The sequence below is a fragment of the Penaeus monodon genome, chromosome 10, assembly GCF_015228065.2.
Source record: "Penaeus monodon isolate SGIC_2016 chromosome 10, NSTDA_Pmon_1, whole genome shotgun sequence".
In the NCBI taxonomy this organism is placed as follows: Eukaryota; Metazoa; Arthropoda; class Malacostraca; order Decapoda; family Penaeidae; genus Penaeus; species Penaeus monodon.
In genome coordinates, this window is record NC_051395.1 from 11164305 (window position 1) to 11177475 (window position 13171).

Genomic DNA, 13171 nt, shown 5'->3' on the forward strand with positions numbered 1-13171 from the left:
GCTCTTTCTAATATATCTACTTTAATACTTAAGTTTAACGAAATAAAAAACAAAATGCTCGTGAAAAGTTAAATACACGACTTTAAACTGTAGGACAGAATCAAATTTTATTGATATGAAAAAACAATATCAAATGCGTTACCTTAGACTGTATAAACAAAAATAAGCAAAATTGGTTCCATTTTCTAAAATTGTAAAGTAAAAAATAAATGACAGAGTACTGAAAATGATTATGGTTTAAAATATACAAATTACAAATGGAATAATACCAACTCACACAGCAGGCCACTCACCGCAGTTGGACTCGTCACTGCCATTCGAACAGTGCAAAACCTCGTCACATACGTAATGCTCTTGGATACATATGTTGTCCTCTTCACAATGGAAACGCCGAGGAGCACAGGATCTATAATGTAAAAAAAAATATGGGGGCAAGTACAAAGTGTGTGCCATAAAACAAGAAAATGTACTGTGAAGGAGTCAGAATGCATTTTTTTTTTGCGAACGGGTTTGTAAATGAATTTGGAAATAAAACTCCTGATCATTCTACACCACACATTTACTGTCTTCATCCCCCGTAATCTTAACAATATAAAAACCAAACGAAAGCCATCTACCACAACCACTCTCGTCCTCTCCAGCAATTTCAGTCCTCTACAGCATCACACGTAAAACTTTTGCTAATACATAGGCCATTGTTGCACTGAAATTCCTCGCTGCGCAGCCTTTCTCGGGCGGCGGGGTTTGTTCAGATAAATTTAATGTTTTTATGGTATCTGAGGGGGCGTGTATAATGACTTCTGAAGTGAGCAGTGCGCGGGGTAGATATTGAAAACTCCGCCCAATTTTAAAATCGGGTTTTTACGTTGCCCACCTTTCATTTAACTTTGCGAATAAAAATGCCAAAGTTATTTAGGTTACTTTCAGAATAAACAGAGCAACGCTAGATGAGATTAGGTCTTTCAGCATTCTGAGTTTGTTTTTCAAAATTTTAAATTTAAAATTTTTTTGTTATCTATAATCACATAACGACCTACCAAGCCCGCCTGTTGATTCTCTTCGCACTGTGTCGGCCATCGCACACGAGGGAAAGCCGATCTCTCCCCGCCCCCCCACGTGGTACCTATCCCTTGGCCCCCGCGCTGGGGAAAAGCGATCATATACAGTTGTATAGACTGCGAAAATCATCCAAGTGATACAAAGAATGGGGTTTTATCCAACAGTTTTTTACGTTAACATACTTAGCATCACTCAGTTCGTTTCGCCCGTCCAGGGCACAGTCGCCCCTGTCCATACACCATGGGACTTCTGCGGGCACGCCCCTACCGCAGGGGACGTATTCCTGACTCATCTGAGGAAGGAGTTTTGTAATGCTATGCTGAAGTGCAATATTTATGTGCCTATGCGCATACTCTATCGAAAGGGGTTTAACCATGTGATTTTACGGCTTCAGTGACATCGCAAAATGCTAGCACATTTTGAAGAGGGTAAGAGAACGAATCTATAGACGTAAATAAAATTCTTTCCGCACAGCACCCTTGTTCTTCCACCCCCAAATCGTTTTACGCCGCCCAAAACGAACCCGGGGTGAAGGGAGTAGTCGACCGAAAGCGGACGAGCAGGAATAGTGCAGGTTTTCCGGACACTCGCTGCTCCCCGACCCTAAAAGCAGACCGGGGAAAAGCAGAGATTTCTTCTCGGGGCGTTATTTTCTTCAATGTCTATGTACCTTTTCCCTTTTTTTTAAATCAGATAAGTGATACACACCCATACACCGACAGCGACCACACACACCACAAACACACACACACACACACACACACACACACACACACACACCAAAACATAATTTTTACACACACACACAATACACCACACACACACACACACACAACACGCATACACACACACACACACACACACACACACACACACACAAAACACACATATATATATATATATTACACCCACACAAAAAACCCCCAAACCCCCACACCCCCACACACACACACACACACCCACACACCCCCAACCACACACACACACCCAAAACACAACCACCACACACACCACACAAAACAAATATTAATATTTTTATTATATTTAAAAATATATATATATATATATAATAAAACACAAAAACACCACCACACACACACCACCAACACACATATAATATAATATATAAAATAATATTAAATATATTATATATAAAATATAACCCCAAAACACACACACACACCACACACACACACACACACACACACCAAACACAAATATATAATATTATATATAAAATATTATATTATATAAAAATATATATATATAAAATATATATAATATATAAATTTATTTATAAAATATATATATAATATTTTAATAAAATTAAAATTAAAAATATATATATAAAAAAAAAAAAAAAAAAAAAAAAAAAAAAAAAAAAAAAAAAAAAAAAAAAAAAAAAAAAAAAAACCCCCCCCCCCCCCCCCCCCCCCCCCCCCCCCCCCCCCCCCCCCCCCCCCCCCCCCCTTAAAAAAAAAAATTTAAAAAAAAAAAAATTTCCTTAAAAAAAAATAAATTTTTTTTAGGGGGAAAAAAAAAAAAAAAAAAAAAAAAAAATATCTTTTTTTATATCAAAAAAATATATATATAAAAAAATATATATATAAAAAAAAAAATATATATTATATATATATTATATATATAATTTTAAATAATATTTTATAAAATTATATAATTATATATATAATATATATAAAATATATACATATATCCCATACAAAATTTTAATTTTAAAATATATATATATATATACATATATATTATATATAATATAATATAATATAAAATAAAATATATATATATATTACTATATAATATTAAAATATTTTATATATATTATAAAATTATATTATATAAATTATATAATATACCACAAACACACCCACCACACACACCCACACACACACAACACACACCCCACACACACACCCCCCCAACACACACACTACATAATAAATATTATATATATATATAATATATATAGATATTTAAAAATATATATATAAAACACAAACACAAACACAGAAACCGTTTTCAAAAAAGGATAAAAGAAAAAACGCCACAGTAGAAAAAAATAAAACAAAAGTTTCATTTTTACTGTGGCTGTTTCTCTTTTCATATATATATAATAAAATAAATATATATATATATATATATTATTTTAATATATAATAAAACATGTATAATATATATATAATTATATTATATATATAAAAAATATATATATCCCAATTATATATATTATATATATAATATAATATTATTTTAAATATATAAAACCTTAATTTTAAAAAAAAAAATTTTAATAAATTTTATATATTTTACATATTTTATATATTTTAATTTTAATTTTATCTATATATATATATATATAAAATTTTATATAATATATAATATATTAATATTTTGGGTATATATATTTTGGTTTGTGTGTGTGTGTGTGTGTGGGTTTTGTGGTGGTTTGGGTGTTTTGTGTGTGTGGGTGGGGTGTGTGTGGGGTGTGTGTGTTTTTTTGCGAATTTAAGAATCATGACTCAACGCAATCCGCTTCGTCGGCCCCCTTTCGACGCAGTGCCCCCCTCGTCCATCGCGACCAGGTGGAGGGGGAAAGGCAGGTGTCGTCCCCCCGGCAACGGAAAGAGACCCTCGGAAACACCCCCGGCTGGGGCAAAGGCATGGGGGCTTTGTTGGGAGAGAGAGATGAAATCCTACTGACAAAAGGAAATTTTCTGAAAAAATTGTCATAACATAAAGCCTCTGAAGTCGGCTTTAGCCCTTTTCAGTCAGCCCCGTCACTGCCGCGTCGCACTGCCCCCCCGTCCCCTCGCAGCGGGGAACGGCGGGGAGGCAGCGGCCGCTCGAGGCGAATGGAAATCGCCTTCCCCCCCGCAGGACGGCGCGGGGGCCCCCCTGCCGAAGGGGGCCGGGGCCGTAAGGGGGGAGCGAATTTTTAGGGACAAATTCCCTATGTGAACTCTGTTTGTTTTTGAAAAATACTACATGCTTTTTTTGGTGTATGAAAAAAAAAATTTTATATAAATATATATAATATTATTTATATATATAATATATTAAAAATATAAAATATAAAAATATTATTATATATATATAAAATATATAAATAATATATATATTATTATACATATATTTGAACACACAAAAACCCCACACCCCACCAACCACACAACACAATATGTAAAATATATATATTAAATATATATTTATATATATATATTTTTATATATATATATATATATTTTATTATATATTATATATATATAATTTAAAATAAAATTATATAATATATATAAAAAATATATAATATGTAATTTAAATTGTTCGGGTGTGTGTGTGTGCCCTATATATATATAAATATATTAAAATTTTTTATAAATATATTATTATATTTATATCTTTGTGTTTTTGTGTTGTGTTTTTGTGTGGTGTGTGTGTGTGTGTTGTGTGGGTGTGTGTGTGTGTGTGTGTGTGGTGTGTGTTTTTGTGTATGTGTGTATGTGTTTATTGTGTGTGTGTGTGTGTGTGGGTTGTTGGGGTGTGTGTGTGTGGGTTGGTGTGGTGTGTGGTTTTTGGGTGTGTGTGTGTGTGTGTGTGTGAAAAAAAAAAGAGAGAGAGAGAGAGGAGAAAGGGGAGAGGAGAGAGAGAGAAGAAGGAGAGAGGAGAGAGAGAGAGAGAGAGAGAGAGAGAGGAGAGAGGAGGGAAGGAAAGACTTTCCACACCAAAATTCATCCCCTCCGTCAGGACAGTCTTCGCTGCCGTCGCCTTTAATACGCCCTGATCAAAGGCCATTGCTGCACCTCCACGTGCCCTCTCGACGACCTCTGCCGACGAAAGGGCAAAAGTGCTTATTTAAATGTTTTAAGCTAATAAAATAAGGATGTAAATAAGTAGTCACACTGATATAAAAGGGAAAACACTACATGTCATGTCTACATTGACATGGGTGCTTATACATGATTTGATGTATCCCCAAAAAAAGACCCTTTAAAAAAGTTTCATTTCTATTTTTTTTTGCCCTGAAGAATATCAGTCATGAGACAAAAATATAATTAAACCGAAAAAAGGAAGTATTTTTGATAAAATGCAAATTTTAGATATACAAAAAAGAGAGAAAATGTGAATTTTTCCCCATAAGTAAAAATACAACGGATTTCCATTAAATTAATCACATTGATTTGATTAACAGCGCGACTATCACGCTCACCACATTCCATCTCATCGTCTTCAAAGAGGCAGTCTCCAAAGCCGTCGCAAAGGAGAGCTTGATGAATACACACTTTATCCTTTCCAAAGCACATGTAAAAATCCGCATCGCATGCTGTCGGTCGAGGAAATGGCAGTGATAAAGAGAATACTGATATATGAAATTAGAAATTCAAACCATTTTTTTTCCGATGCTCCTACTGTATGGTAACTATGGCGACGTGACAACTACAGGTAAATACTTTGTATCTCCGATTCCTTTCCTTTAACCCAAAATAAATTAGTCATTTATAACTGCAAAGATAATGGCCATACACTGCAGCTAAACATTTTGAATCAGTATATTGCCAGGAGTAGTAAGCCAACACTGTAAAAGGGTATCAGGTTAACTTGGAGTTGACCCTGGGGGTATCAGAGCCACTGATAGTCAAATGAAGAGAAGGGGTATATCGGGGGAAATGCCTGGGTTATGAATGATGGAATATTAAAATTAAGCATGATGTCACTGCATACGTAACACTTAATAGTGTTAGACAACATTTCGCAGAACAAGCCAATATGGTGTACATAATGGCCGATGTGGTTTACATAAAATTCAGTAATGTGAAGGTATAGGTATTGATATAAGTACGCATTCGAACCTGAACCTTGCTTGCAAAATGACATAATATATTGATCTATCTATTTTTCCCTCTCTTTCACACGACATTTTCTCCCTGTCTATCCGTCTATCGGGTAATCTGTTCCCCTGCTATTCTCTCTCTCTCTCTCTCTCTATCTTTTTCTCTTTCTCTTTCTCTCTCTCTCTCTCTCTCTCTCTCTCTCTCTCTCCTCTCTCTCTCTCTCTCTCTCTCTCTCTCTCTCTCTATATATATATATATAATATATATATATATATATATATATATAAATATATATTTATATATATATATATATATATATATATATATAAAATATATATATATATATACACACACACAACACACACACAAATATATATAATATATATATATATATATATATATATATATATATATAATATATATATATATATATATATATAAACACAAATATTTGTCTGTTCTCTCTGTCTGCCTGTATCTGTGTATCTACCTATCTATCTATCTATCTATCTATCTATTTATCTATCTATCCCTATCTTTCTACCTACCTACCCCTCTATCAGTCTATCTACCTATCTATCTACTCTATAAATCTATGTATCACAACTCTCTTTTCTTTCTCGTTCTCCCTTTTTCTTACAGCAGTTTTTCTCATCGCCACGGTTAGCACAGTCAAGCCAGTTGTTACAGTGCTTGTGCTCTCGATAGCAGTCCGCGCCCAGGGCATGTACCCGACCCCACACTCCCCGGCGAAGAGAAACAGGACCATTTTTAGAACAAAGGTAACGGGTAAAAAACCTTTTTAAGAAATTATCGTATTAAAAAAAAAGGGATGGAAAGAATGGAGAGAAGAGGAGAGAGAGGAGAGAGAGAGAAGGAGAGAGAGAGGAGAGAGAGGAGGAGAGAAGAAAGAGAGAGAGAAGGGAGAGAGGGGAATGAGAGAGAGGAGAGGGGGGGGGGGGGAGGGGAAGGAGGGAGGGAGAGAAAGAAACGAATGAATCCACGCCAGCATCATGCTTAAGAACCTACGTTTAATGATGGAGGGAAAAGCTCTCAGGGTGATCCGAAAAAATTTTGCAGGGCTTTTACGCTCTATTTCCTGAAACTTTTGGTAATTGTAATGTAATTCTGATAATGTCCGTTTTAAATCTTTGATGTAGGAAAAAAATATTCAATGTTTCTTTCCCGAAAATTTCTTACCTTGGGGACCTGTACTCTTGATCTGACGTATATTTGAACCCGCAAATAATAGAGCAAAAAAAGAGCAACAAGATATATGAAAATTTTTCCATAAACATAGATAATGAAACAGGGGTTTCATTTTAGGTCCTTATATCAAACATTTTTTGAGGGTTAAGTGTCTCTTTTGTGGTTTTAAATATTCATTTTAGGTTTGCGGTCTTTGGGTTTGATTTTTTACATGTTTTTTTATCAAAGGGAACATGTGATACAGTAGAATAGCTAACACTAACTAAAGAGCATTCAATCAGGCAGAGCTTTTTTTTTGACAATCTGGTGTTGATATTAATCATTTGTAAACTTTTTTTTTTCCTTTTGAATAGCAAAGAAAAATTCAAAAATAGATAACTTGGCAAAAAACAGAAAAAAGAAGCGGCAAACAGGGGAAACATATCAGTATTTTTTATTCTTTATATGATTTTTTAAAAATAAGAAGCCCAATCACACAGCCCTAAGTGCTTATCCCATAAACCCGAGTTTCGGACAAAAAAAAAGCTGAATCTGGTCTTTCCCTTTAAAAAGACGATTTTGGGAGGGTTGTGATTTCCGACCTTCGCGAGCCCCTCCCCCATTTTCAGCGAAGAAATTTCCAAAAAAGTTTTTGAATCTTTCCCTCGTCCTTTCGTCTCCGTTTAATTGAACATTTTTTCGAAGTCGATTTCCCTTCTCATTGTGTTATTGGACCCCCTGACGAAATTCCCACGGAGGCCCTTCTGTGACTTTCGTATAATCTTGTCCAGCCTGTCTAAAATAATGTCCCGACCATCTTTATCATCGAGCGACCTGAGGTGCGACGTGGCGAGGAGTTCCATAACAATCTGGATCTTCTCTGAAATGTCAACGAGAGGACCCCTCCTTTTTTGCAGTTCCTTCTGTATTCCTACGTCTTGCCATGGTGCTTTCTCCGGCCTTTATATTGGATTCCCCGTATTGCGAGGGGTTTCATTTTTCTCCCATTCACTCGCAAGCCACCCCCTTTCCCTCAGCGGTCCCTTCCTCCCCGTGCCGTTCCTTTGCTTCTCCGGCTTCCTCAGGAGTCCCCGCAGGAACACTTCTGCTTGCAGAATTTTCAACTCCTGAGTAAACGAGATTCTCTTTTCGCTTTCCTCCTGAGGTAACGGCTTCCTGTAGAGTTCGTGACCATTTTGACTTCGTCAGCACGCCCTTGGGCGCATTCTGAGGACGATATGCAGATTTAGCAGAAGAAAAAGAGACGCCAAAAGATGAACACAGAAGGAACGTGATTAAAGAAAAAACAACACACATTTATATATACATATATATATATTATATATATAAAATATATATTATAAATATATATATTATATATATATATTATAAACACACAAACAACAGTCACACGCACACACACACACACACACCCACACACACACACCACACACACACACACACACACACAAACACACACACACACACACACACCACACAGATATATATATATGAAATTATTTCATATATATAATATATATATATATATATTATAATTATATATAATATATATATTAATTTTAATAAAATTATAACTAATAAAATATATTATAATATATATATTTTTAAAATTATATATATATTATATATATATTATATATATATATAATATATATATATATAAAATATATATAAAATATATCCTTTTCTCTACATAGGTCCACCAAGATGACACATTTTATGCAGTTGTGGCACCTCACTTGCAGAAGGCCCGCGGGTTTGTATTGAACCCATGATGACTTCAGAAACCAATGCCTATGACTTGGAAACATTTTGCATTAATGAAGCAAAGGGTGAAAATCAATAGTGCAAGAGTAGGAGAATAAGGAGGACGATGAAGGTGTCGTAGTAAAAAGGACCGCCGTCCATCTGAAGAAATTATATATATAAAATTTGATATAATATATATAAAATATATATATATATATATATATATATATATATATAAAATATTATATATATAATATATATAATATAATAATATATATATATATGTTAAAAAATAATATTAATTTCCTAGTTAAATCCCATACACTGTCGAATTATAATATATAATATATATACAATATATATATATAATATATTATACAAACACAAAATATATAAAAATATATATATATTATATATATATATAATATATATATACATATATATAATATTATATATACATATATATTATATATATTATATAATAATATATAGATATATAATATATAATATTATATATATATATAAAATATATATATACATTATATATATAATATATATATATAATTATATTAATATATATAATAAATATATATACACCAGACAGCCAGATGGCAGCCCAAGACCATACGCAAGCCAAGTGTCTTTAGCAGTCAGCGGGGATATCAGATATGCCTGCTGTTTTCCAATTCTTCAGCTTTGAGATCGCCTCCCTAACTTCAGTTAGAGTAGGAGATTCCTCGCTGATAGGTGGGTCTGGCACAGGTTTTGTGATACCACTTGCGTCCATACCAACGGCTGGAGGGTCTACCTAGCACAGCTGCTAAAATACTCAGCCCAACGAATTTGTCCATCCACTGAGCGGCCTGCGGTCATCAGCGAGATCTTAAAGTTCAGTTTTCTCAGGGCTTGGTAGGCAGGACGAAGGTCATTACCAAGAAATGGCCTTCAACATCTTCAGCAAGTCGTTGAACTGTTCCTTGTCCCTTCCCAGCAGCGTCCGAGCCCTACGCATCAAGGACGGCGCAAGGTCTGATTGCCATTCAGCAGATGCGCTACTGTGGGCCCCAGTGTCTCTAGTGAAATTAAATTCTGCCTTGCCCTCGGGCATTTTCGAGTTCTGGAACAGACCAGAGACTGCCGTGGCTTACCTCCGGGCACACTCCTCCCTCAGTCTTTTCCACATGAACTACCCTAGAAGTTTTAAGGGGACCCGTAGGATAGCAACAACCAGCCATGGTCAGTGCCACAGAACTCGGTAGTTTGGAGGATCCTCCAGCGAGTTCTGGCAAGATTGTGGTTGATCTCCTTGGCCACACACACATACTTGTGTGTGTGTCTAGAATAGATAAATAAAAAGACAGATAAAAACATAGATAGACAGACAGAGATTTGTCAGCCTCAAATTCATTCGTTCCCTTCAAAATGAATGAAATAATAGAAAGGTTAGATAATACAGAAATAACGTTTATCGGCATTTTTTCAAGATCACGGTTCTGAAATAATGAAAAAAATACTGCTTTGCAATGCCAAAAGGGAATTTCCAAATCTATTCTGATATACTGTTTTTTTGTCACACGTATTACTCAATGCATAAAATAATAATAAAAAAAAAAACGGTTTTCATGCACACACGAGTCATCACACTGCCAGTGCCCCTCGAAAGGCTGACCTTTGGATTATTGAAGCTCGTCCCCCCCTGGATAAAAGACCCCCCAAAGTGGGTGTTCCTTCAGGGACCCACGTGGGCATTGGGCTCGGGTTACACACCGTTACCGCAGGGGAAAACCGTTGGCGTATCCTTTTCCACCAAATAAAAAAAAATGTATTTACGCAATCAAAATGACATCCGCACAAAAAGGGCCCTGAAAGATAGCCCCCCGATGAAAAAATAAACCACGGGGCTCGAGCCAGACAAAATTCCTCACAGAGGAATTTTTTTTTTGTTTCCTTTTAGTGGCCGTATTTTATTTCAAATCCAAACGTCCATTTCCTTAGTAGAGGGGAAAGGTTTACGACTATATAAACAGATTTCGAGAATGAACTGTATCTTTTTCTTTGGTCACGGTTTCGTTAAAGACTACGTTTCTGGTGATCTTCTTGATATTTGCCTATCGACCCCCACCTGACTATCTGGTACCAGCCCCCACGTAGACGGTCATCGAAAGCCCCCCATGCTTTCTCCACCATGCCCACCCGTAAGTAGAGTGATTAGAACTGATGTCGTCAAATTTATCTCAAACTTCGCCTCGGATACCAATGTTGCACAAATTTTATTTCTTTGCCCTTCCCCCTTCGGGGAAACCCCAAACGCCCTTGCCAAATCAGTCACATTCCCCATAAATCCTTCCCATGCCAGGGGATGTTTGTCGAACTGAAAAAATCGGCGATACGCTTTCGAACCTTCCCCAGTCCCCGCTCTCCTCCCTCTTGCCCTTGGCCCTTCGTTTTCGTCAGTAGGAGCATTTTGGCCCCAAAACCTTCATTTCGCAAAATCGGGAAAGGGGCCTGAGCCTGGAAAAAATTTACAAGTGCAGTGGAATTAAAAAATCTTTATCTGCGACATTTTTTTTACTGCGCCTCACTGGCATTTATTAATAGATTTTAATACCTTAAAGAATATCGTAAAACTCGTATATACATACAAATACATATACCCCACACACACGCAAACAAACACCACCCCCACAAACCCCCACACACACACCCACACACACCCACCCAACCACACACACAACCACCACACACACAACCAACCCCCCACAACACCACCACACACCACACCCCCACACCACACATATATATTATAATAATATATATATTAAATATATTTTAAATATTATATAAATTATATATATATATATTAAAAATAATATTATATATATATATTTTAATATATAATAATACATAATATACACACATATGTACATATATTAATTTTATAATAATATTAAATATATAATATAATATATTATATATATTAAAAAAATATATTATAAAATATTTTATATTTTATAAAATATATAATTTTATATTAAAATATATATATATAAAATATATATATATTCGATTTGTTCCTGAACCTTAGAAAGAGAGGCAGTGCTGCACCGCTTCTTCGGGTGTCGGATGTGCACTGCGAGTCACCAAAGCGCTCCTGCCGGGCCCTGTCATGTCATTTATCTCCAACTTGCCATATCTCCAAAAGAACTGACTTTTTTCAGGGGGTGTTTAAAGGCTGATACGCAAATCACGACGGCGTTTGGTGAGAAAGGAAGGAAAAATTTATTGCGTGTAGTTTTTAAACAAGGAAAGATACGATATATATTGTGACGACAAACAAGGATGATAAAGTTGGCGATAGAACGTGAATCCTAGCTAGATAAAGCACGCGGGACGGGAAGAGTCAGAGTGTTTACGTATTTTTCGCCCCCTTTATAGGATTTTCCTACTGCTAAAAAACTTTTGTTCCTGTAGATTATCCGATTGCAATCAAATTTTAAAAGGGCCGTTTAATTTAGAAAATTCCTTTTACCCCATGTGGATAAAATTATGACTGGGTGAATGCTATGTTTTGATTCCATTACTATTCACAAACATAAAAACGACTCTTTTGTGGCGAGATGGCTATGTAGCTAAAACCCCTAGAGGATGGAAAGAAAGGGGTCTCCTCTCTTTCTAACAATTGCATGCACATTTTTTTAACCCTCATTATAGAGTGAAAGACAGGGCCTGCCTAATCAGATGGGAAATAAATGATGACTTGACAGTGTTTTTTTTTTTTTCTGCAATTTGAGTGTAATTTGGGCTATCAAATAATTAGATATGTTTTGTCATTATCTTTAATTTTAATTTTTACACATTTCTGTACGTACATATGTTTAAAACATATTGCCTCACTGATCATTCACTATAATGAGTCCCAAATAGTACCCTGTATTAAGAAGAAGAAGAAAAAAAAAAGAAAAGGTATGAGGGACGCATATCAATCTCTATTGTTCATATATTTTTTTTACGTTGGAAGTTTTTTTGCCACACCACACACCACAGATACTGATACAGCGACCTCCTACGGTCGACTACATCAGATTTCCCAAATTAGCAGTGCAGATGAATTGAAAATTTGATTGAAAGGGTTCTCGGGAAAAATAGAAAACTCTACTGAGCTCCTAATGTATAAAATCCCCTTAACTTTATTATATCTAAAAGTTTTATTTTTTTACGACGTCATATTATATATATATATTATATTATATATATAATATATATATAAAATATTATAATATACAGTAAAAAATAAATAAAAATTTAAA